This window comes from Dipodomys spectabilis, unplaced genomic scaffold (genome assembly GCF_019054845.1).
Source record: "Dipodomys spectabilis isolate Male_0828 unplaced genomic scaffold, ASM1905484v1 ptg000150l, whole genome shotgun sequence".
Classification (NCBI taxonomy): Eukaryota; Metazoa; Chordata; class Mammalia; order Rodentia; family Heteromyidae; genus Dipodomys; species Dipodomys spectabilis.
Genome location: NW_024870827.1, coordinates 1626918 through 1650065, shown reverse-complemented (window position 1 = coordinate 1650065; position 23148 = coordinate 1626918). Strand labels below are relative to the sequence as shown.

The following is a 23148-nucleotide window of genomic DNA, read 5'->3' as shown; positions in this document are numbered from 1 at the left end:
GGAACTGTGGCTCAAGCACTAGCCTTCAGCTGATAGCTGAGGGACAGGGCCGAGACCCAGAGTTCAAGCCTCACGACCGACCACATACACACACACACACACACACACACACACACACACACGCACGCACGCACGCACGCACGCACACACACACACATACACACATACACAAATCACAGCTTCTTCAAATATTCCTGTTGGGGCAACTTGGCAGCCATATGCAGAAAACTAGAAGTGGATCTGTGCTTTCACTAGCATCAACTAAAAATGGATTAACTACCTTAAAATCAGCCAAACTACTGTAAGACATAATAGTGATGATATTAGAACTTATATGTACAGGCAGGAACTTCCTGAATAGAGTTCCTGGGGCAGAACAGATAGGAGATAGATCCAACAAATGGGACTACATTAAAGGAAAAAAAAATTCTGCACAGGCTAGGACATAGCCACTAAACTAAAAAGACAGCCACGGAATTGGCAAAAGATATTTACCTGCAACACATCAGACATAGGGCTAATATTCAATGTATAAATGGATCTCTGGAAAGTACCCCTCCAAAACCTCATAAACCAATTACTAAATGGGCAGGGGAGCCAAGAAGAGACTTCTCAGAACAAAAAGTAAAGAATGGGAAAGAAACATATTAGGAAAGGTTCCTCATCCCTCGCCATAAAGAAAATGTAAATCAGAGCAATCCTGAGATACAATCTTACCCAAATATTCTGAATTCTGACAATAAATGCTGATGGGGAAGTGGAGAAAAGAGGAATCCTACTGCACAGCTGGTGGGAATGTATACTAATACAGCAACTCTGGAAAGCAGTCTGAAAGTTGCTCAAAAATCACAACACAGACCTTCCCTAATACCCTCCCTACAGCCATACCACTTGTAGGCATCTACCCTGAGCATCATGAACCAGAATATGGCAAGGACACTTGCACAACCATGTTCCTTGCTGCTCAATTCACAGTGACAAGATATGTACACACCCAGATGCCCCACAATAAATGAATGTATCCAATAATTATGCTATCTATATACAATGAATTTTTACAGACAGAGACATTAGAAAGAATAAAATAATGTCATTTGCAGGGAAATGGAAGGAACTAGAATAAATCATGTTAATAAAGTTAAGCCAAGATCAAAGAGACAAATGGCACATTTTCTTCCTGATTATGTGGAAGTTAGATTTAAAACACAATGGGATATGAAAACTGTACAGGATTCTAGGCATCATGTACAGTGAGTACAGTAGGGGAAAGCCTTTGTAGAAAATCACCAAGTTATAATACACAAGCACCTCTTCTTATGTATATAAAACAATATATATATATATGCATATGCATATATATATATATACTAAATTGAATTGTAAAGATAAAGAAACAAGGAACTTTTCTTAATTTCTCTTTTCATTTTCTGATGACTCTGTATTCTTTACCCAATATACACTATATATGCATGCATATCTGATGGAAGATGGGAGAAGGGCACAGAATCAGTGGAAAGTGGATGAAAAATTGCAGCCGCGGAGCCCACTGGCTCTACTGGACATTGATGAAAGTGAACCATGCAACTTGCGGATCGACATGGGAGGGAGGGAATGGAACAGAATGGGGGAACAGATTAGACTAAGTAAAAGGAAGGAAATATACTAGCTACCTGACATGCAGAAAGATAACCTTGCTGTATATCACCGCTAAAACAACAATATTTTTTCAAAAAGAAGAGAGCTCCCAAATGAGAACATAGGAGAAAAGGGAAATAAAGAGCAGATAATCATGTTTTTGTAAGTCCTTGGTACCTGATAGTTTCAATCATTAGCTTTTTTCCTACCAACTGAGTCATACCTCTAAACCCAAAAGTCCTTACAATATTCAATTTTTTCCCTTGATTTCTTCACATTTTCTATTTACTTTTTGTTTTGTGTGTGTGTGTGTGTGTGTGTGTGTGTGTGTGTGTGTGTGTGTGTGTGTGTGTGTGCCAGAAATGGAGCTTGAACTCGGGATCTAAGTGCTGTTCCTGAGTTTTATTTTTGCTCGAGTGCACTCTACCACTTGAGCCAAATCTTCACTTCTGGATTTTCTTGTGCAGTTTATTGGAGATAAAAGAATCACAGAGACGTTTTACCATCATTAGATTCAAATCATTATCTTCAGATCTCATCCTCTGGGTAACAGCCATGAGCCAAGGTACCTGGCTTATGAATTGTCGTTCTTTTTTTAACAAGCTGGTGCCAGTGGCTCATGCTTGTAATCTTAGCAACTCAGGTGGCTGAGATCTGATAATCGAGGTTTAAAGACAACCTGTGTAAGATAGTCTGTGAGACTATGATCTCATTAACTGGTTACCAAGAAACCAGAAGGAGCACTGAGATTCAAACTGGTAGACTGATAGCCTTGAGCACAAAAGAGCAGGGACTGCAACCAGGCCCTGAGTTCAAGCGCCACATAAAAAAAATAAGTAAAAACGAATTTGCAATCACTTGTGATCTCAACATCCTCAATTCGTGGTTTATTTAAAGTCAATTTGCATCTCAGTTTGCACTTATTCGGAGTGTAACTAAACTTGTATAACTGTTAAAAGAAAAAAATGAGCAGCTGTGTGCAGGTGGCTCACGCCTGTAATCCTACCTTCTCAGGAGGCTGAGAAATGAGGATGGTGGTTCAAAGCCAGCCTGGGCAGAAAAGTTCCCATGAGACTCCTATTACCAATTAATCCCTAAAAAACAAGAAATGGCACAGTGTTTTAAACTGGTATGCTATACTCCTAACCTTGAGCAAAGGAGCTCTGGGACAGCACCCATGCCCTGTATTCAAGCCCCATATCTGAAGGAAAAAAAAAAGAGTTCAGTGCTGGAAAGGTGGCTCAGTGGTAGAGTTCTTGACTTGCATGTACGAGCCTCTGGGTTTAATTCCTCAGTACCACATGAGCAGAAAAAGCCAGAAGTGGCACTGTGGCTCAAGTGGTAGAGTGCTAGCCTTGAGCTGAAGAGCTGAGGGATAGTGCCCAGGCCAAGAGTTTAGGAACCATGACCCACAAAAGACAAACAAACAACAAAAAGAGTTCAAACATTTAAATGATGTGTGCAATAGACTATACACTAAAGATGAAAGATTATACAAATGAATTAATAATTAAAATGATCAACATTGTTTTGATTTTATAAGTAGTGGATGTAGCAGAGAAAGTGATAAGAAATAATTATTAATTCTAACCACTCTTGTATTGTTTTAAACTCATTTACTACTTTTAAACTAAAGGAGCACATAAGTATCGTTTTACAGAAAAACAAAAGTTGTACATGTATTTTAACCTGAATTCCACATTTTAAAATTTGCCTTTTAGTAAACAATCAGTATATTTTTATATAAACTACTTGTAATCCCTTTAATACTTCAGGTCAGTCTAGTATTTGATTATATCATAACTCCTCCCTTCTTTCTTTTCTTCATTCCATTCCTTCACATCCTTTCCTCCTTTCTATCCTAGCAATTAAACTCAGGGCTTCATGCATTTTAGGTAGGTGCTCTACAAGGTGAACCATACACCTGCGCTTTTTGCTTTGGTTACTTCTGTTTTGTTAGTCATGTGGCTTGAACTCTGGGCCAGGACATTGTACCTTCACTCTTCAGCTAAAGGCGAGTGCACTACTGTTTGAGCCACAATTCCACTTCTGGTTTTCTATTGGTATATTGGAGGCAGGAATCTCACAAACTTTCCTGCCTAGACTGGCTTTGAGCTGTGATCTTCAGACCTCAGCCTCCTGAGTAAATAAAAGTACAGGCATGAACCACCTGTGGCCAGCTCTGCTTTAGCCATTTTTATGGCAGGGTTTTCTGTTTATGAGCAGGCCAGAATGGATCACAATCCTTCTCTTTACCCTTTCTGAGTAGATGAAATTAAAAGCACAATGATTTTGGTTCAGATATTGATTGAGATCCAATAAAGTGAATGTTTGCCTAGGCTAGCATCAAATCCTAATAATCCTCTCTGCAGCTAGCAATTCAAGTGTGAGCTACCATGCCTGTCCCAAATTTCTGGTGACTAAAACATATGAACAATGTTTTAATATTTTTAAATGTTGAATTTGGGGACAATGAGTACTTTTACTTGCCTAGTTTCAAATTTCACCAAAAAACCCAAATATTAACTTTTGGTTTCCTACATAGCATTAAATAAGCAGATAAACTTTAAAAAGTAATTAACTATTTATTGAAAAAAAGCTAAACAATAATCATCCTTACCACTGTAACTTTGGACTTAACAACTTGTCAAACATTGTTTATATCATAGTTTTTTTTTCTGGGCAATATTTTCAATAAACGGATCATTCCACCCCCAAGGTGGATGGCCAAACAGCCTATATCCACAGGAGTGAAAGCCAAGCCATAGGCCAACACACTAAAGAAGACATGGTCCGGAAGTATTGTAGGTGGCAATGTCACAACATAAGGGACAGCTTAAATAGAGCGTTTTCTTAGGAAAGATACTCTATTAACCCATACCTCTTCTTCTGGGTTTATCACTGCTTAATTGGAGACAAGTCTCATGGACTTTGTTGCGTGGGCTGGTCTGAAATCATGATCCTCAGATCTCAGGTTCCTAAGCAGCGAGGATAATAGGCATGAGCCACCAATATCTAGATTACTTATTCCTTTAATAAAAATAAAATGGCTACAGCATGGTTTAACAGAGAGCTTGAATCCTTTCCTGAGTCTTAGAGATCTTCTGACTAGAAGCAGAACAGCAAACTGACATGTGGGAAACTGTGTCTACCATATGAAACCATTTTCCAAAAAAGTATCTGGCTCATCAGTTTGGCTTCTGGACTCACAAAATTAACATTCAATTCTCCACTGAAGTAGAGGGTATCCATTGCATGCTCTGCAGCATCATAAATCACTTGCTGGTCATTAAAAACCCCTCTTTTCAATAGGAAATGCTCAAAAAATTCTGTTCATTGAATAATCATGACAACCTTAGGAGATGGGAAATACCAGTATCCAGTTGTATATTGTGGTGCTTGAACTCAGGTCCTGTTCCTGATTCACTTTCTAGAACTCTACTTCTTGAACCACAGCTCCATTTCTGTTTTTGTTTTTGTTTAGTTGGTCATGGAGCTTGAACTCAGGGCCTGGGGGCTCTCCCTGATCCACTTTCTAGCACTCCACCACTTGAGCCACAGCTCCATTTCTGTTTTATTTTGTTGTTGTTGTTATTCTTGCTAGTCATGGGGCCTGAACTCTGGGACTGGGTGCTGTGTCTCATCTCTTCAGGTTAAGGCTAGCATTCTACCATTTGAGCCATAGTGTACTTCAGGCTTTTTCTTCTTATGTGATTCTGAAGATTCCAACCGAGGGCCTCATGCATGCAAGGAAAGCACACTTCTACTGAACCACCTTCTCAGCCCACTTATGGTTTTTGAGGGATTAATTGGAACTAAGACTCTCATATGACCTTTTCTGCCTGGGCTGGCTTTGAAACACAATCATTCCATCTCAGCCTCCTGAGTAAGAGTGTAGGCATGAGCCACCTGTTCTTGGCTCCATTCACATTTGTATACAAGTGAATAAAGCTCAGTGATATAGTGTCTTCCTCTTTAACCAAAAGCAGGTAAGAAACCAGAATTTTATTTGAAATTCAGTTGAATCTGAGTCTATATTCTTAACAACCAGGTTGTAAGTTATTTGATCTTTGCATGAGAGTGTTAGTAGATATAGAACACATGTCATGATTTTTCTATTTCAAATGGCCCATGACAGATAGTTGGGCATGGTGGTGTAAGCTTGTAATTCCATCACTTGGGAGGCTGAGGCAGAAACACATTAAGTTCAAGGCTGTCTTGGCTATGTAGTGAGATGCCATCTCAGAAGGGCAGAAAGGAAATGGCTCCTGACTATATAAGCCTTAGCAATTACTTTCCCATCTTCTGTGTCAACAAAGAAAAGCCTAAGACTCTCCAAGGCCAAACAGAAAGCATGGCCAAAAAGAATTTCCCAAAATACCTGGATACCAGCTGTGTCGACTCATTCTTGGGCCAATACAGTGTCATCCAAAGGCATTTTTGAACAGTTGGATCTATGACCCCTTCTCCCTCTCTTCAGAAAGCACTTAAGACATTGGCAACTGTAATATTAAGTGACTAGCAAGTGTCACATGGTACCTGAAGACACTAATGGTTCATGGTATACATTCTGTGAATTAGAACTTATTAAGTTTGCTGCCAAAGCTGCAGCAGGTGCAGTACCAGTTGGGAGAGGACAGCAGGCTCCATAGCTTGAGCCCTATGACCTACTGAGTGCACCATTGAACCCAGCAGCCCTTCACAAAAGGCCAGGAGAGAAGGCTGGATTGACATAGAACCACACCTTCCTTCTCAGGGGGCCACCATGGTTCGTGAGGCTCCTTTGGTGTGGCATGCTACCGTCACCTCACTTCTGCTTCCTGGAAGGATAAGTCTGACCACGTGCCTGTGTCACTTCACTCCCACTTCCGGTCTGGGTGGGTAAGGCCATTTGACTGCACCACCTCACTCCTGCTTCTGCTCTTGGTGAGTGTGGGCTGTGGGCTTTCACCACAACACTCCTGCTTCTGGTCTGGCTGGGTAGTTGCCATTGTCTGTGTCACCTTACTCCTATGTTCCCTCTGGATGAGTGGGGGCCGCATGCCTGTGTCACCTCACTCCTCCTTCCAGTGTGAGTGAGTTGGGGCCTCATGCTTGTGTTACTTCACTCCTGCTTCTGGTCTGGGTGGGTCCAGATTGGCTCTGAGCTTCTTAATCCCTGTAGATCCTGTTTACCCGCATGGATTGCAGCCCAGGCAAAGCATGACATCAAGGGATTAGAATGGCACCATGTTAGGTTTGAGAACTCTGTTATAAAATTGTGTGTGTGTGTGTGTGTGTGTGTGTGTGTGTGTATGCACATCATGTGTGTACCCGTGTTCACTGATCTTGGGGTTTGAACACAGTGACTGAGGTCTATCCCTGAGGTATTTGATCAACATAGAGCTCTACTGATTGAGGCACAGCTCAGCATACAGCTTTTTTGTGGTTAATTGGGATGAAAAGTCTACCAGATTTTGCTGTCTGGGCTGGCTTTGAACGACTATCCTCAGATATCAGACTTTTCTGTAGGTATTATGTATAGGTGTGAGCTACTGGAACCTCTCTCTTTGCTCAATTGCTATCCAGAGAGAAATGTGCATGGCAAGCATTCCGGAGGAAAAAGAATTGAATTCTTCCAATGAGCAATGGTGAAAATACTCAGGTTCTAGCCCAGTGTTGGTGGATCAAGCCTGTAATTCTATCAATTCAGGAAGCTGAAATCTGAGAATTGCCGTTAGAATGTGTGTGGAGGACTGAGTCCTTAAGACTCTTTATCTACAATGAACCATCACAAAACCGGAAGTTGAACTGTAGCTCCAAGTTGTAGAGAGCCAACCTTCCGTGAAAAAGCTCAAGGAAAGCACTCAGGTTGTGAGATCAAGCACAGTGACTACAAAAAAAATGAGAAATATACCTGGGTATTCAGTATAAGTTTACCATTTTAAATATCACTTTCCCATTATATTTAGCTCTGTCATAGGTGCATGAATCAAAGGGGAATTAGAAGCTTGACTAAAAAATATAGGCAGCATTGTGCGGGGGAGGGGGGCAATGCGTGCGTACATGCACATTTGGCAGTCCTGAAGCTTGACCCTAGGGTTTTCATCTCTTGCTTGGCTTTTTATCCATCAAGGCTGGTATTCTGCCACTTGATCTAAAGCTCTATTCCCAGATTTGTTTTTATTGTTAATTGGAGATAACAGTTGTACATACTTTCCTGCCTGTGGTGGCTTATTCTAAAACATGACTATTTTGAATCCTGCTGTAAAAAATGTGTGTGCAAACAGCTCTACTATAACGCTGACTTAAATTTCTTCAGGTGTATATGTAGGATTTCCTGGGTGGAATTTCCACACTGATTTCTGTTGTGGTTACATTGATTCACTTAATTGGCAACACTGTGTAGAGTGTCTTTCCCCACCTCTTTGCCAGTATTTGTGTTTTCTTTGATAATAGGCATTCTCATTATGCAGAGATGGAACTTCAACATATATTTGATTTGCATTTCCTTGATTGCTAAAGACATTGAATATTTTTCGTGTATTGTGTAGACATCTATATTTAATTTGGGACCTATCTAGTCAATTCACTTACCTATTTATTGATAAGATTATTTGTTCTTTTCCCTTAATGTTCTTTGTGTGTTTCATATTTTGAGTCTATACATTCTAGACGTTAGGATTTCTTCTGTTACTCGAAAGGCAGGAGTTTAGGCTTATTTCACTTATTCTTACCAAAAGACACCTTCTAAGCTTCAAGTTATTTAATCTATGATTGATTTAAAAATGAGCTGACAGAATTAACTCTCAGAGTGACTGCCAACAAGTACAAGTTTTGAACTCAGAATTCAGTGTCAACAAATATATATTTTAGTATTTTAAATAAAAAAAGAGATGTATATTAGTATTTTAAATCAATAAAAGCTAATCAGCTAATTTTCTCAAAATATGTAATTCTAAATATTTCACTACTCTTCAAGGTAAAACTATTGCAAATTTTAGCACAAATTAACAATTTTACGTTCTATTTATTTCCTTGGCAATCATTCAAGCTAGCCAAATTAAAAAAATACTATTTTGACTAGTTGCTGGTGGCTAACATCTGCAATCCTACTACTGAGGAAGCTGAGATCTGAGGATTTCAGTTCAAAGCCAGTCTTCAAGAAACTCTGTGAGACTTACTTCCAAAAAACCACCAGAAAACCAGAAGTGGTGCTGTGGTTCAAGTGGTAGAGCGCTCTCCTTGAGCTGAATAACTGAGGGACTGCCCCCAGACCAAAAGGTCAAGGACAACAACCAACCAAAACAAACAAAACAAGAAGAAAAAAAGAAAAGAACCAACTGTATGAAGAGGAATAATCTCCAAGTTTTTATTCAAATTTTTAATGCTTGTGGCAACTGTTTTCATTTGGTAAAAAGTGGACAGCTTATATATGTCATTGTGATAAATTTGCTACTATGTGGTTGCTTTTCTCCTATTTATAGTTTTATTCATCTAACATTATTGAAGATGAAAAATCCATGAAGGGCAAGACATATTATTTGGCAAAACTGGTCAGTTAAAATGACTAGTACATTCTAGTACTTTGGCAAAGAAGCTGTCATTTTTATTCCCTCCCCAGGATTTGAACAATGAAAAAAAATGTCTTGACTTTTCCAAAAAGTGAGTAAGACGGCTCATATTGAAATAATTAGAAGATAGTGAAAAGAAAGTTTAGGGTGCATAATATGTTTAATTTTTAACCTTTCTCACAAAAAACTTCCAAGAAACTTAAAACACATTTGTTATAGATATTTATATCAAAGAGCCCACTGCAGGTGCCTGACACCTATAGTGTGCAACTCAGGAGGATGCGATCTGTGATTGAGATTGGAGCCAGTCTGGAAAAGCAATAATTGCATAGATGATGCCTCCTACTATTATATCATGTCTTTTCCTCCAATCCTCAAAGTGAAGCTGTCTCCCCACATGACCATCCTTCTGATTTATTGACATTAACTTTTTGATTTATGGTTTTCTCCAACAGCATGACATGTGCATGGAGACAGGCCATTCACATCTGTATTCACATCTTTCTCTCTAGTTGCCTACAATAGTGCCTGGTCCTCAGTGCTTAGTAGTCTTGTGTGGAGATGAGCCTGTTCTGCTCATGAAATCTCAAAGTTCAATCAGGAAAGCTCATCAAGCTGTGGTCTTATGGTAAATCATCATTTCTTCTAAATATTATGTTTTTCTCCTTGTGTATCTAAGTCCACCTAAGGGTGAGATCAGTGCCTGACACCTATCGGTTGTGATAGCAAAGGTAGCTATGACATCATAGAAATTTATTGTGAAGCTTCAGGAAGACCTGATAACTGAAGCACCCAAATTGGTAGGTTCCCACATCCTGGACTACATTCCACATATCTGCAATCAAACCATCATTCATTCTTTGCTGGGCTCAGATTCATCATATGTTTCCCTTCTCTATTTAAAATAACGAAAAATGTGTTTTTGATATGTTATTGAATTATTGAAATGTGCCTCCAACCAAAAAAATAATTCTATTAGTGGAATGTAAATATAAGGCATGGATAAAAACAATCATAAAAACTCCTAGGGAAAAGATCAAAAGTGGCAGCTACTACAAAAGTTGTTTCTTAATCTCAGCACTGGTGTCTCACACCATAATCCTAGTATAATGTAAACTAATGAAACTTTTCTTTTTGTACCAGTCCAGGGGCTTGAACTCGTGGCCTGGGCTCTGAGATCATTTGATGAAGCCTAGCACTTCACTACTTGAGTCATAGCCACACTTCTAGTATATTTGGTAGTGTAGTGGAGATAAGAATTTCACCCACTTTTCTACCTATGTTGGCTTCAAACTGTGATCCTCGATGTCAGCCTCTTGAGTAGGATTACAGGCATGAGCCACCAGTCCCCAGCTAAAAGTTATTTTTGTAAGATATAAAAGTTTACTTATACAGGGGAAGAAAAGAGGAGGGCGACAGTGGTAGGGGAGGGCGAGGCCAGAGCCTGAGTGTTCCACACATCCCGCACCAGCGCCTCGTGGCACGCCCCACTCTCCTCCCATGGCTGGGACGGCTGCAGTCCTCTTGGTCCTCGCGGTCCTCAGGGGCCTGTGCAGGAGCAGCGGCAGCAGCAGGCAGCCAAAGCGGCCCACCTACCCTGCAACCCAGGCCTGGCCGGCGCCACAGCAGGTGATGGAGTAGCTGGCCGCCAGTGTAGCAGAGAAGCACTGAATGAGCCAACCCTGCCGTCCCAGAGGAGCGCACTCCAGTGCCGCATCCATCAGGCCCGCCGGCTCAATGAGTGAACAGAGTATCTGTCAGGGAAGAGCTGCTGCATTGGTTTGTGATGATGCCAATAAAAGTGGGTGCCAGCTGTGGTTCAACTGGGTTCAGCAGAGTTCATATCTATCACCATACAGGCAACAACACATTCAGAGTGCTGGGCAGGAAGATCCAGGATCATCAGCTGGTGATCAGCTGTGCCATCCCCAAAGGATTAAAGTATAATCAAGCAACACAGACCTTCCCCAGTGGCGAGATGCCAGGCAGGTGTACAGTCTTAACTATGGCAGCAAAGAGGATGCTAATGTCTTCGCAAGTGCAATGATGCATGCCTTAGAAGTGCTGAATTCACAGGAGGCAGGACCAAAGTTGCCTAGATAAAATTCACAACTGCCTGATCAAGTTCAAAATGGCCCATCCAAAGAAGAGTTGGACATCCAAAGAAGACAACTGCAAGAACAGAAACGTCAGAAGGAGCTGGAGAGGGACAGGCTGGAGAGAGAAAGAATGGAGAGGGAAAGACCAGAGAGAGAAAGGTAGAGAGAGAGAGGCTGGAGAGAGGTTGGAAAGAGAGAGGTGGAGCAGCTGGAGTGGGAGCAGATGGAGCAGCTGGAGCAAGTGGAATGGGATCAAGAGAGCAGAGTGCCGACTAATGCCACCTCTGCCTTTGTGGAGACCCCTGTAAACTCTGAGCTGGGAGACCCCTCTGCATCTGAGCCAGGCTTTCAGGAAGCCTCTCAGCTGTCGGAGGCTCCAGCCCCACAGGGTGTTATCTTGGGACCACCTGCACCTCCATCTCCTCCAACACTCCCACCAGGTCCAGCCCAGGCCTCTGTATTCTCTCCTCCCCCAGAACCTCCTCCTTCACCCCCACTGCTATCCTCTGGCCCTCCTCCCCCACGCCCTCTTCCTAATCAAGCCCCTCTCCTGTACCACCTCCTGCCCCTCCCTTCCTGCATCCGGATTTTTTTTTAAGGATCCTTTTCAGAAGACAATCGTCCTTTAACTGGACTTGCAGCTGTGATTGCTGGAGCCAAGCTTAGGAAATTGTCACGGGTGGAAGATGCCTCTTTGCCCGGTGTTCACTGATGTGAACTCCGTGTCAGCTAAAACAGACATGGGTGGTGGAAATGGACCCGTTCCCTTGGCAGGTAGCAGCTTAATGGAGGAAATGAGTCTCCTGATGGCCAGAAGGAGGAGAATGGCCGAAAAGGGATCAACAATAGAAGCAAAAAATGAAGAATCAGAACCTGTAACTTCTAAGGTCTCATCAACAAGTACACCTGAACCAACCAGGAAACCTTGGGAAAGAACAAATACAATGAATGGCAGCAAGTCACCCGTCATCTCCAGATGAGATTCTCCAAGGAAAAGCCAGATTGTTTTTGACAACAGGTCCTATGAGCCATTACAAGTCCACACCCTTGTCCCAGCCCAGTGCTGACCGGGTCCAGACAGAAAGCCTTGACTGTGACAGACTGAAGCAGGATATTTTAGATGAGATGAGAAAAGAACTAACCAAGCTGAAAGAGGAGTTCGTTGATGCAATCAGGCAGGAGCTGAGCAAGTCAAATACTGCATAGAGAAGCAAACTAAGCAGAGATAAGACTTGAATCTGGAGAAAAACAAAAATTCCTACAAACAACTGTCAACACCCCCCCTACAGTTACGAGCTATCAGAAGAAAGTGGAAAAGGAGTCAAGGGAAAATCCCCATCCTCTGAAACCTGCTTAAGTTGTGACTCTGGCGATCATCTGTTTTCATCTCCGTTTGCTGCTGCTTTGACCTTTACTGCAGGATGAAAAGAGAGTTATGTATGAGTTTCCATAACATTTATGCAGAAAATATAAACCCATCAGGCAAGATCGCCATGCATTGAGATATTTTCATGTTGAAATAAAACCACACATTTCCCACAAACCCACTGCTAAAATAAAGAGTAGAAAGGCTCATGAAGTTCTCCCCCCCCCTTCCACATCCTCCCCTCTTTGAGTGCTGAGGAACTGAGCAAGCTCTGCTTTTGTATTGCATGTCTCTCTCTCAGGTTTGTCTTCCTATCGTATTTGGTATTCCATGACTAATTGAGATCAGCACTATGTAGGTTTAGATCTTAAGATGAGGAACAAATAGAATTGTACATGTTTTCAAAGGATGACATTTACAAGAAAGTGTCTGTAGATGACCAGGTCAGTCGTGAGTGATTGTACAGTGATAGGAAGTCCAAGTTAGCCTTTAGTGGTTAATTAGAGAAGAGAGCATTAAGAACTTTCTTCAATTTTCAGCCTCCTGAATCTGGCATAGCTCTTCTCTCCAATTAACTTTCCCACAAAAGCCAAACGTTATGGTTAGTCCCATGTATGCAATGAGAGAGCATCTGAAATTCAATTTCTACTCCCAGGCCAACCAAAAATGAAAAAAATAATAAAAATAAAAGGAGGTGGAAGCAAGCACATATTAAAGTTTTAAAATGACCCAAATGTTGCTGGTCATGTGTGTAATCCTTACTACACAAGAGGCTGACATCTGAGGATTGCAGTGTCAAGTCAGCCAGGGGAGGAACCTGCTTGAGACTCTTATCTCCAGTTACACAGCACAAAACCTTGAGCTGTGGCAGAGGTGTTAAAAACACCAGCATTGATTGTGAAAGCTAAGATATAGGTCCCAGAGTCAGAGGTGAAGCCGCAGGATCAATAAAAATTTAAACGGAGAGAGGATGAATAGAGGATGAAATCTGAGGAGCATGCGTCAAAGTTAGCCCATACAAGAAAGTCCATAAGGCTTTCTCTCTGTGTGCATCTGTGTGCTATCCTATGGCTTGAGAATGTTTTGTTCAAAGATAGAGCTCCACCACTCCCAACTTTTCATTGATTAATTGGAGCTAAAAGTCTCATGGACTTTCCTGCCCTGGGTGACTTCGAACCATGATCCTCAGATTTCAGGCAACTGATTCATTCGGGGCTTCGCATAAGGCTCATCTCCTATTAACTACCAAGAATTAAAAAAAAATGGAGTTGAGCTGTGACTTAAATGGCAAACTGGGTAATCACTTTTTAGGACAGCACCTAGGGCCTTAGTTCAAGCACCAAGACAAAACAAGTATATCTACAAGCTTTCCTTTGGCTCATTTGGTAAGCCACTAGTCTTGAAGGAAAAGCTCTGGCATTGTATCCAATCTCTGATTTGTAGCCCCATGACTAGCACATATACAATAAAAATTTTTAAAAAATGCAAAAAAAATTTAAGTGGAAAAAAGAACATATTAACATTTTAAAATGAGCAATGGTTTTATGGTTCATGTGTATAATTGGAGTACCTCAGGAATCTGAAATCTGAGGATCAGTTTGTAGCCAGACTACACAGAAAAGTACATTAGAATCTTATGTCCATAAGCCAGAAAAAAAGCTAAAAGCTGAGCTGTGGAAGTTGTAAAATATCATCCTTGAGCCAAAAAGCTAAGAAACACAAGGACACTTGTGGTTCTGTCTTGTAATCCTAGCTACTCAGGAGGCTGAGGTATGAAGATCACGGTTCAAAGCCTTCCTGGGAAGGAAAGTTCATGAGACTCTTATGTCCAATTAACCACCAGAAAACCTTAAGTGACACTGTGGGTGAAGAACTCGAGCATTCACCTTAAGCTGAAGAGCTCAAAGACAGCACTCAGGCCAAGAGTTCAAACCCTACCCTCCGTAAAAATAGGTAAGAAACAGCAATGAGGCCCAAAGATTAGGTCTACTGACAGCAATAAAAAAGCATTGAGGTTGAAGGGAAGAGCTGGTTAAAAATATTAAAATAAGACAGAGGCTGGTTGCTTATGCCTGTAAATCCTAGCTACCCAGGAGGCTGAAATCTATGGGCTGCAGTTCAAAGCTAGACCTACCAAATGTCCATGAGACTTGTGCATGTAATTACCAGTACGAGGAATTGAACTTGCCCTGTTTTACTCAAGGCTAGAGTCCTACCACTCCAGCATTTTGGTGATTAATTGGAGATAAGAATCTCAGACTCCGGCTGGGAAGTTGGCTCAGTGGTTGAGTGCTTGCCTTGCATGCATGAGACGTTGATTTGTTTCCTCAGAACCACATATACAAAAAAAGCCGGAAATGGTGTTGCAGCTCAATTGATAGAGCGCTAACCTTAAGCTGGAATGCTGAGGGACAATGCCTAGGCCTAGAGTTCAGGCCCCACAACCAATGGAAAATAAAAGAACCTCAGACTTTGCTGCTCAGACTGGCTTCAAACCAAGAGCATCAGATTTCAACTTCCTTAGTTGTGCTGGGCTTTGCCTGAGACTTTTCAAAAAGAAAGAAGCTGGAAGTTGCGCTGTGACTCAGTTGGCAGAACTGAGCAAAATCTCTGAGGCAGTGGCCAGTCTCTAGATTGAGAAAAAAAAAACCATAAAAACTTTCAAAAATAAATAACACAATGTAATACAAAAAATGTTAATATGATGCAAAGGAAAACTATGTTTCTTTTAAATGCAGCAAATAAGAGCACACTACAAAATTTCAAAATAATATACTGAAAGTAAGGGGAAAGGAAAAATTTTTAAAATTCATGCAAATATTAAATCTAAACTGACATGACCAAAATCTAATGTTATCAGAAACTTATCTCTTACTTTTCTCTCACTTGTAAATGCTTACAAGCAATTGTCACTCCAGTTTCAGCACTACTATGGTGATTTGGAAATGACCTTTCTATGCAGCCTTGTCTGAATAGGGATCTTCCTTCTTTAGCCTCGAGTTAAACTACAGCCACTGCCCTCATTTTAATTCACAAATCCTTTAAAACTCAACCTCAATATTCAAATGATGGGTCATATGTAAAAGAATGAATAAACATCAGAGATCCACCAGAGATCCTCTGAGGAATACAATCATAACAGTAGAAGAGCACCGACCACTCAAGGCAGGTAACAGAAGGAATATTTAGCATTTCTTTTTTTGGATGTGCAGGGGGTTGAAAACAGGGCCTTATGATTGCTAGGAAGGAATACAATTCAGTGATATTAATTATATCCACACTACTTTGTAACCATTACCTCTGTTCGTGAACTTTCTTTTCAATAATGATGGAATCCACACAATCATTGAGTATTAATCACCCCCAATGACCTGCCCCAGAAACTTTTAATCTTCCATTTTTCTCTTATGAAATGGTTTAGTCAATATATTTCACATAATAGATTATTTTTGTGTCCATCGATGACAGATATATATTAATTGCAGCCTTTTGTGGATGAGTCATCATTTATGCATACCTCACGTTTTATAAACCTATTCATCTGATAGACACTCCAGGTGTTTACAACTCCTGACTATTGTAAACATTGCTGATGTTATCGTTGGCATGTGAGCTATTGGTTTTTGTTTGCAGTTCTTTTGGGTATACAATGAGCAACGGAATTGCTGGGTCATGTGGTAATGCTATGCTATGTTAGAAGAATGTGTAAAATTCTAACATAATTGCTATATCACTTTCATCACCACAGAAATGTACAAATGGTCAGTAAAATGTACAAAAGTATTTCAAATCTTCCACAGTTGTGCCCTAAAGGATCATTTTTTTTTTACTTTTTACTTGGTTGTATTTAGGCCATGCAGGTCTTGAACTATGTAGCATTGTCTAGAGCTGAAGTGAGAACAATACCAAATGCCACTGACCCAGCCTCCAAAAACATTTATTCTGGTAGTCATTTTTTCTAGAGATAAATTTTAGTGATTATATGCATGTTAACTCTTTTAAAATAAGGTTTTGAATTTTAAAATGACATATAATTGTAATGACTCTGTGTACCATCTTTATTATAAGAAAAAATATATTTACTAAAACTATAAAAAGACAAAAAGGGTTTGAACTATCTGAGTTAGATGTCAGCTTCCCAGCAGAAAAATACATTACAATCACAGTCTGATAAAGACCTAAGCAAAATAACACAATAAGAGCTCATCTAAAGTAAAATGAAGAGCAAGGACTGGGGCAGGAGTAGAGCTCTTGCTTGCCAAGCAGCCTCTGAATCAAAACCCCAGTACTGCCAAGGGATAAATAAAATATTAACACTTAAGAAAAGGTGCATATTATAGTATGATGGATGACATGGAGGTACACATCTGTACCTAGGCAGTAGAATTATGAAGTTAAGAACAGTCTTGGCTACATAATGAGACTCATCTTGAATAACATAGAATAAAATAAATCAAACTACATTTTTAAAGACTAAGGTGTAGTTTAAATATAATTCAAATCGTTTTGCATGTGCAAGGAACTGATATAATGCACAAAAATTATATGCTTTAATAACTACAATGTCAGTTTATCAGTGCAGTACAAGGTGCCCCTTGTCTGGAATCCATCCTAAGACAGTTGGTCCACCTGTCTTCTGGGATAGACTAAGGGCGTTGCTGGGCAAACTATATTTTGATCTCCATTCTTGGGTCCCACTTACAAATCGTTTTTTAGTAGACCCCCTACAAATCTCTCCCATCCCAATAACAGCCTCCTGGCTTTCAAGTGAGGTTATCTTTGATATCTCTTAGGGCTCTCCACTCTTGGCTGGAACTGCTCTGTTCCTAGGCCCAAATTCAGCAGCTTGTTCTGAGAAGAGTGGTAGCTATTTTGCTAGCCAACTCTGTCCTCTGCCATCTCCTCCTCAAATTAGTCTTTGGTATCAGTATGAATCTGCTCAGATGGTAGAGCCAACCTGGGCTGGCTTTGAACCCTGATCCTCAGATCTCAGTCTCCCTTGCACCTGGCATCATTTCTTCCTTCGAGGAATATTTCAGGGGGATAGAATAGCACAGCACCACATACATTTGTTAGGAAATTGCCCCGGGGTGAGCCAGATGCTCAGACTCAAACCACTGACCTTGATATTGCCTTTGGTGTCCAATAGGATGTTGTTGGACTTAAGGTCGTGTGTGATTCTGTTTTGGTATAGGTGGTGAACAACACTTACAATTTGTATGATGAGCCTCCTGGTTTAATCCTCATATTGATGGCATGATTTTCAGATCCACCCCAAGAGGTATCCCCTAATGGCCAGTTCCATGATGAGACATACATACTCTTCCTTCTCCATCACTTAGTACAACCTAATGATGTGTTTGTGCCATACCGTCTTAAAAATGTTTACCTCATTCTTTATCCAATGATGAGGACTCTCACTTCTAGAGTATTTTAAATGCCACATCCTTGTCTGTGAGTTGGGGATGTGCCAGCTTCACTTGTCCATAGGTACCTTTGTGGATGAGCTCTTTCATCTGGTATTGTTCGGTGATCTCTTCCTTCAAGGAGCTTGAGCTTGATTCTTTGTGTTCTTCCATCCTTCTGCTATTATGGCAGGTAGCAACCCTACCTAAAATAAACTAAATAAAATATTGGAAAACCCAGAAACAGTAAAAAGAAATACCAAAATCCAAACAACAACCAGTCCCCACAAGCAAAACAATCAGCTTTGAGTCAGTCCAGCGGGTCCTCAAGCAAGAACTCCCAGATCTGTTAACTGACATAGGTTGGAACATGGTGGCTTCCTGTATATCCTGCATGGCCTCACACCTTGGAGCAATCACAACCAGGCATAGTGATATCATGGAGGAAATGGACCAATCAGAGTCTGGGCCAGTGAGGTCCCAGAAATAGTGGACCAATCACAGCCTGCCAAAATTGACACTCTACCTCTTAGGCCTCAAAGACTGTTACTAAGGACTCCAGGTGGGTTGGAAGTTGCTCTGGTCTTTATCATGGCATTTCTGAAACCACTAGGACAGTGGTCAAAATCCTCTGATTTTCTAGAGGACTACTGCATATTATAAATTGCTTCAGTGGTGACACTAGCTAATAGCCTCCATTCTTGATGGCCACCTTATCCTATGTCTTGTTCCAGCAATGGCCCTGCACAAGGCCTCCCTCCTTCTCAAGGACACCTGTGTCCTACAACTTCCTCCTGAGAGACAAGTTCCAGGCTGGATTTGAGCCACAATCCTCACAATTCACCTTCCTGAGTAGTTAGGATTATAGGCCTTAGCCATCGGTAGGTACTTAGCTCATCTCTTACATTTGGAAGAAGTATATTTGTTAGAAAGGTGGGTTTTCGATATTTCCTTTTAGCACTTTAAATTTGTTGCCCTTGCTGTCCAATAGTTAACCTATTTTCTCATGAGAAATTTTTCATAATATCATTGAAGGTTACTTGGGTGTGATGAGTTGTCTCTGTGCTTTGGGAAGTTTTCTGTCTTTATTTAATTAAAATGTGTCTTAGTGTGGACCTGGCTAATTATGTTAATTGACTTTTTGAGCTGCTAGATTCCTGCATAGAAGGGTTCATGCGTTCAATCAAAATTGGGAAGGTATTGGTTATTATTCCTTCAAATACTATGTATTACTTTTTTCCCTCTGTACTTTAAACATATATACATTATACATATATATTCAAATTGTATATTTTAATATACATATACATACCTACATATTTATATTACATATACATTTATATACATACAATTATTATCACACAGTTTCCACTTTTGTGATTGTTTATGGTAGGAAGTTTAATTGATCTATATTAGAGTTCAAAGTTTTCCTCTTTATTTCTAGATAAAAGTATGCTTTTCTTGGCAAGGATATTGAAACAGCATCAAAGCACAGCTAGACTCTCCTCTCTCTCTCTCTCTCTCTCTCTGATTTCCCACCTCTGTCAGGTTTTTGAGCACAGGGTCATTGCTTATTGGGTTCTTCTAGTGTGTGCTGTGATCTTTTGCAATGTCATGATCTGATTCAAAGGCCACGAGGTCTGTACCTGGAAGTGGAGCTGCTCCAAAGTCAACCTGCATGGATGTTGCCTGCCCCTGTCTTGATGTCAGAGCCCCTGTATCCACTTGGGAGGCCTTAGCAGATGCCCCTTTGACAGGACTGTTGGCTAGTGACTGTGGACAGCACAAGGACAGCCTCTTGTTTACCTATCAGAAGTCTGCAGTGGAGCCTGGGGGTGTTCTTCTGTTGGAGGATATGCTTGGAGCAATGCAGGGGTTGAATAAGCCTCACTGTGGCCTGACTTCTGGGGCACAAAAAAGGCCAAGTATTTCTCTGGGCTCTTTTCAGAATATATGGGCAGGTTCGGGAGCAGAACCTGAGCTCAGGGGGCCCCTAAACACAGGGTGGGCAATGAAGCTGGGAGGGGCAGGGCTGTCCAGGTTGGCACGGGGCAGATGATGAGCCTGTATTAGTAGTCTGCTGGCTTACAAATGAAAAGTGATGCGTGCTTGCTACCCAGACATATCCCACTAAGACTGGTTGCACCAGAGAGTCCCATGCTAGTGGGGGGAAACTGCTAAAGACAGCAGTAGATGGACCAGGAGCAGTTGGCGCTCTTTGTGGTCAATTCAATGCTGGCTCTGGCAGGGGGAATCTGAAGGTTCCCTAACTCTGCAGATCTAGGGATACATGAGCCCAAGCAGACACCAGCCTTGGCCAGCTGCACACTGGGCAGGCTGGTAGGTGAAACCTTGCTGGTTGGCTTTGCAGAGTCCTCAACCTGGCACACCTGCCAGCACAAAAAACTGCCTAGCATCTCCTGAATCATAGAACTTGGAGACAGCACCTCTCCTAACTTGGACATGCAGTGTCCAGCTGTCTAGAAGCTGCTGTGGTCAGTGCAGGTCTGGGAGGAATGGCAGGTCTGCTGCTGGAGGGAGCAGATGCCCCTTCCAAGGCATCTAGGGGGAAGGGGAGCCCCTGGAAATAGGCTGGTCTGTCCTGCCCAAAGAGAACACCTCCAGTTTGTTTGACTGTTTGGTTGGATGGAGGGTCTCCCCTTGGGGACAGTGGTATTAGGAGACTGTGTTGTTGAAATTATCCCAAAATTAAACCAGTCGCTGAGGGAGCAAAAGAGTAAAGCTTGCTGAACTGCCCATGGCAGGTGGAGTTAAGGTCATGACAGCTTCTCTCTTGAAAGATCCCGAGGCTTTGTCCCCAGAAGACAAGTAACATCATGCTGGCATGGAGTCTAATGGTTTTAGGAAATTTATCAGAGAGCCTTACTTGGCTTGTATGTCACTCAATTGGGCTCACACTGGGTGGGAAGTTTGGGCTTTAGAGCTGGGCATGACAGCTTGATCTTTTTGATCCAACACCTTCTGGAAGGTGTTGGAATTTTAGGAGGTCTGAGTACATTATGAGATTATGTGTGTTCCTCTGAGCTTCATCCTTGGTTTGTAACAGGGATGAGCCCTCCCTTCCTGCTGTCATGGTGCCCTCAGGGTGTGGGTTGGTTTCTGGAAGGTAGAAAAGATTAATGTGCCTTCTAATCCCTGAGGCTCACTAGGAAGGGCTGTTGTTTGCAGGGAGGATTGTGTCATTGGGAGGTCTTTATGTTCTTTGAGTAAGGGAATCTACATACTTCAGAGCACATCTTGGCTTTCTCTCTAAATGTTTAATTTCTGTGGAAGACTGGTATCTAAAGGCCTAAAAGTTTAAGGCTCCAGAGGCTTTCTAGGTTTCCAGACATATCCAGGGATCCAGGGCTTGTTCTTTTTCATCTTACAAAGACAGCTCTAACATCCTCCCTTAGTCATGGTATACTGAGCCCTTTGGCTCTGGCATAAATGAGGAAAGACAGGCAGGGCTGTTGCTAAGGAAAGCAGACAGGGCTGCATTGTTGCTGAGAAAAGGCAGGCAGGCCCTCTCTTGTTACATAGTTTCATTTTATTTCCCATTGTTGGTAAATAAAGCCTCCTGATTGGACTTCAGGAACTGTCCACAATCATTTCTCCATTACTTTTCCCTGCTCTTACCATACTGCCTTTCCATTTAAACTCATTTTTACTTTTAATTTTTGTCAGAAGCAAAGAGGCAATTAAAAAATCTATATGTAATGTTAATTTTTATTCTTTTTTTGGAGGGGGAAATCGTGGGCTTGAACTCCGGGCCTGGACGATGTCCCTCAGCTCTTCACCTCAAAGCTAGAGCTCTACCACTTGAGCCACAGAGCCACTTTCGGGCACTTTTCTGCTTATATGGTGCTGAGGAATGGAACCCAGGGCCTCATGCATGCAAGGCAGGCACTCTACCACTGAGCCACCTTCCCAACCCATAGTTTTTATTCTTGAATTACTAAAATTCATGCAGAACATGTCAATTCAAGCAGCATAAAATGGCAGATGGCATGAGTTTGATCTCTGTCCCTCTCCTGTGGCTCTCTTGCTCTACCCTAGGTTGACCGCTCCTACTAGTTAGTTATGTATCTCTGCATTTAAACCAAATGTGCACAAAGGAGAAGCTATTAAAAATAGACTAGCCCACAGTTACCCAAGGTCCTCCAAACCTATCTTACTAAGAGGCCAAATTTCCAATTCACACTATGGAGAGTCAAACTTCTACACTCAGGTTCAAAGACCTGAACCAAGTCTGTGCTGGAACCACATGACTGAAGTTGGTAGCTCATTGTTCACTATGGAAGAAGTCTGCAATAGCTGGAAATCTGCTCTCTGCCTTTCCCACTAAGTCACAGTGTCAGGTATGAGAACTAAGGAGTTACACAGGCCATTTAGAGGTTACTAGACTTTGGGTTTTAAGTTTTGTAATTCCAAATTTCACTTCAGATCAAATATTGGGCCTGCACAGCAGCAGCCCAAGAGAAAATGATGTCCAGAACTTTTGTAAGTGTCTCAGAATATTTGAATTTGCTTTTATTGATTTATCTTTTTTCCTACAATGCACACCTGTGGTCAAATGGGGGCTTTCTTACGGCTTAAGGAATTTTTTATAACATCACAATGAAATTGAAATACACAGCTATAACTTTTTCTCTAAAGGAATACTGATGGATTTGGCCGTAGGAGAGTTCAAGCTGATGACCTCCAATATTCTAGGCAGGGGTTCTATTACATAAGTTCCCTACTCCAACCTTTGTTCTTCACTTTGAGCATATCAGCACACTGCCTTATGGATTTCAAGAATGCAGATGTAAACTATCTGTTAAGAAACTGCCTTTGGAAAGGATGATGCTCTCTTTTCTCTCACTCTTATAGATGTTAATAACCCGTTTCATGGAGCTGTATGGCATAAGGCATTTTGCTACAGTATCAGATGATTCTGAAGTGATATCACTATTCTTTTAACATCAATCATTCTAGATTTAAAGAAAAAGACCTTGAATATCTTGAGTAAATTGATGAGGTCTTTAAAATCCAAAAGTTAGAGCAGCTGTTCAGATTTTGGATTCCATGAAGTATCCTACTGGATT

General features: G+C 41.3%; 1 long non-coding RNA gene across 1 annotated transcript; it reads left to right on the top strand.

The window, feature by feature from the left end:
* Nucleotides 1-11667: 11667 nt before the first annotated feature.
* LOC122118414 lies at nucleotides 11668-13072 on the top strand. Its single transcript, XR_006149348.1, has 3 exons — nucleotides 11668-11678; nucleotides 12858-12866; nucleotides 12911-13072. It is a non-coding gene; the product is annotated as an uncharacterized LOC122118414 (long non-coding RNA).
* Nucleotides 13073-23148: the final 10076 nt, after the last annotated feature.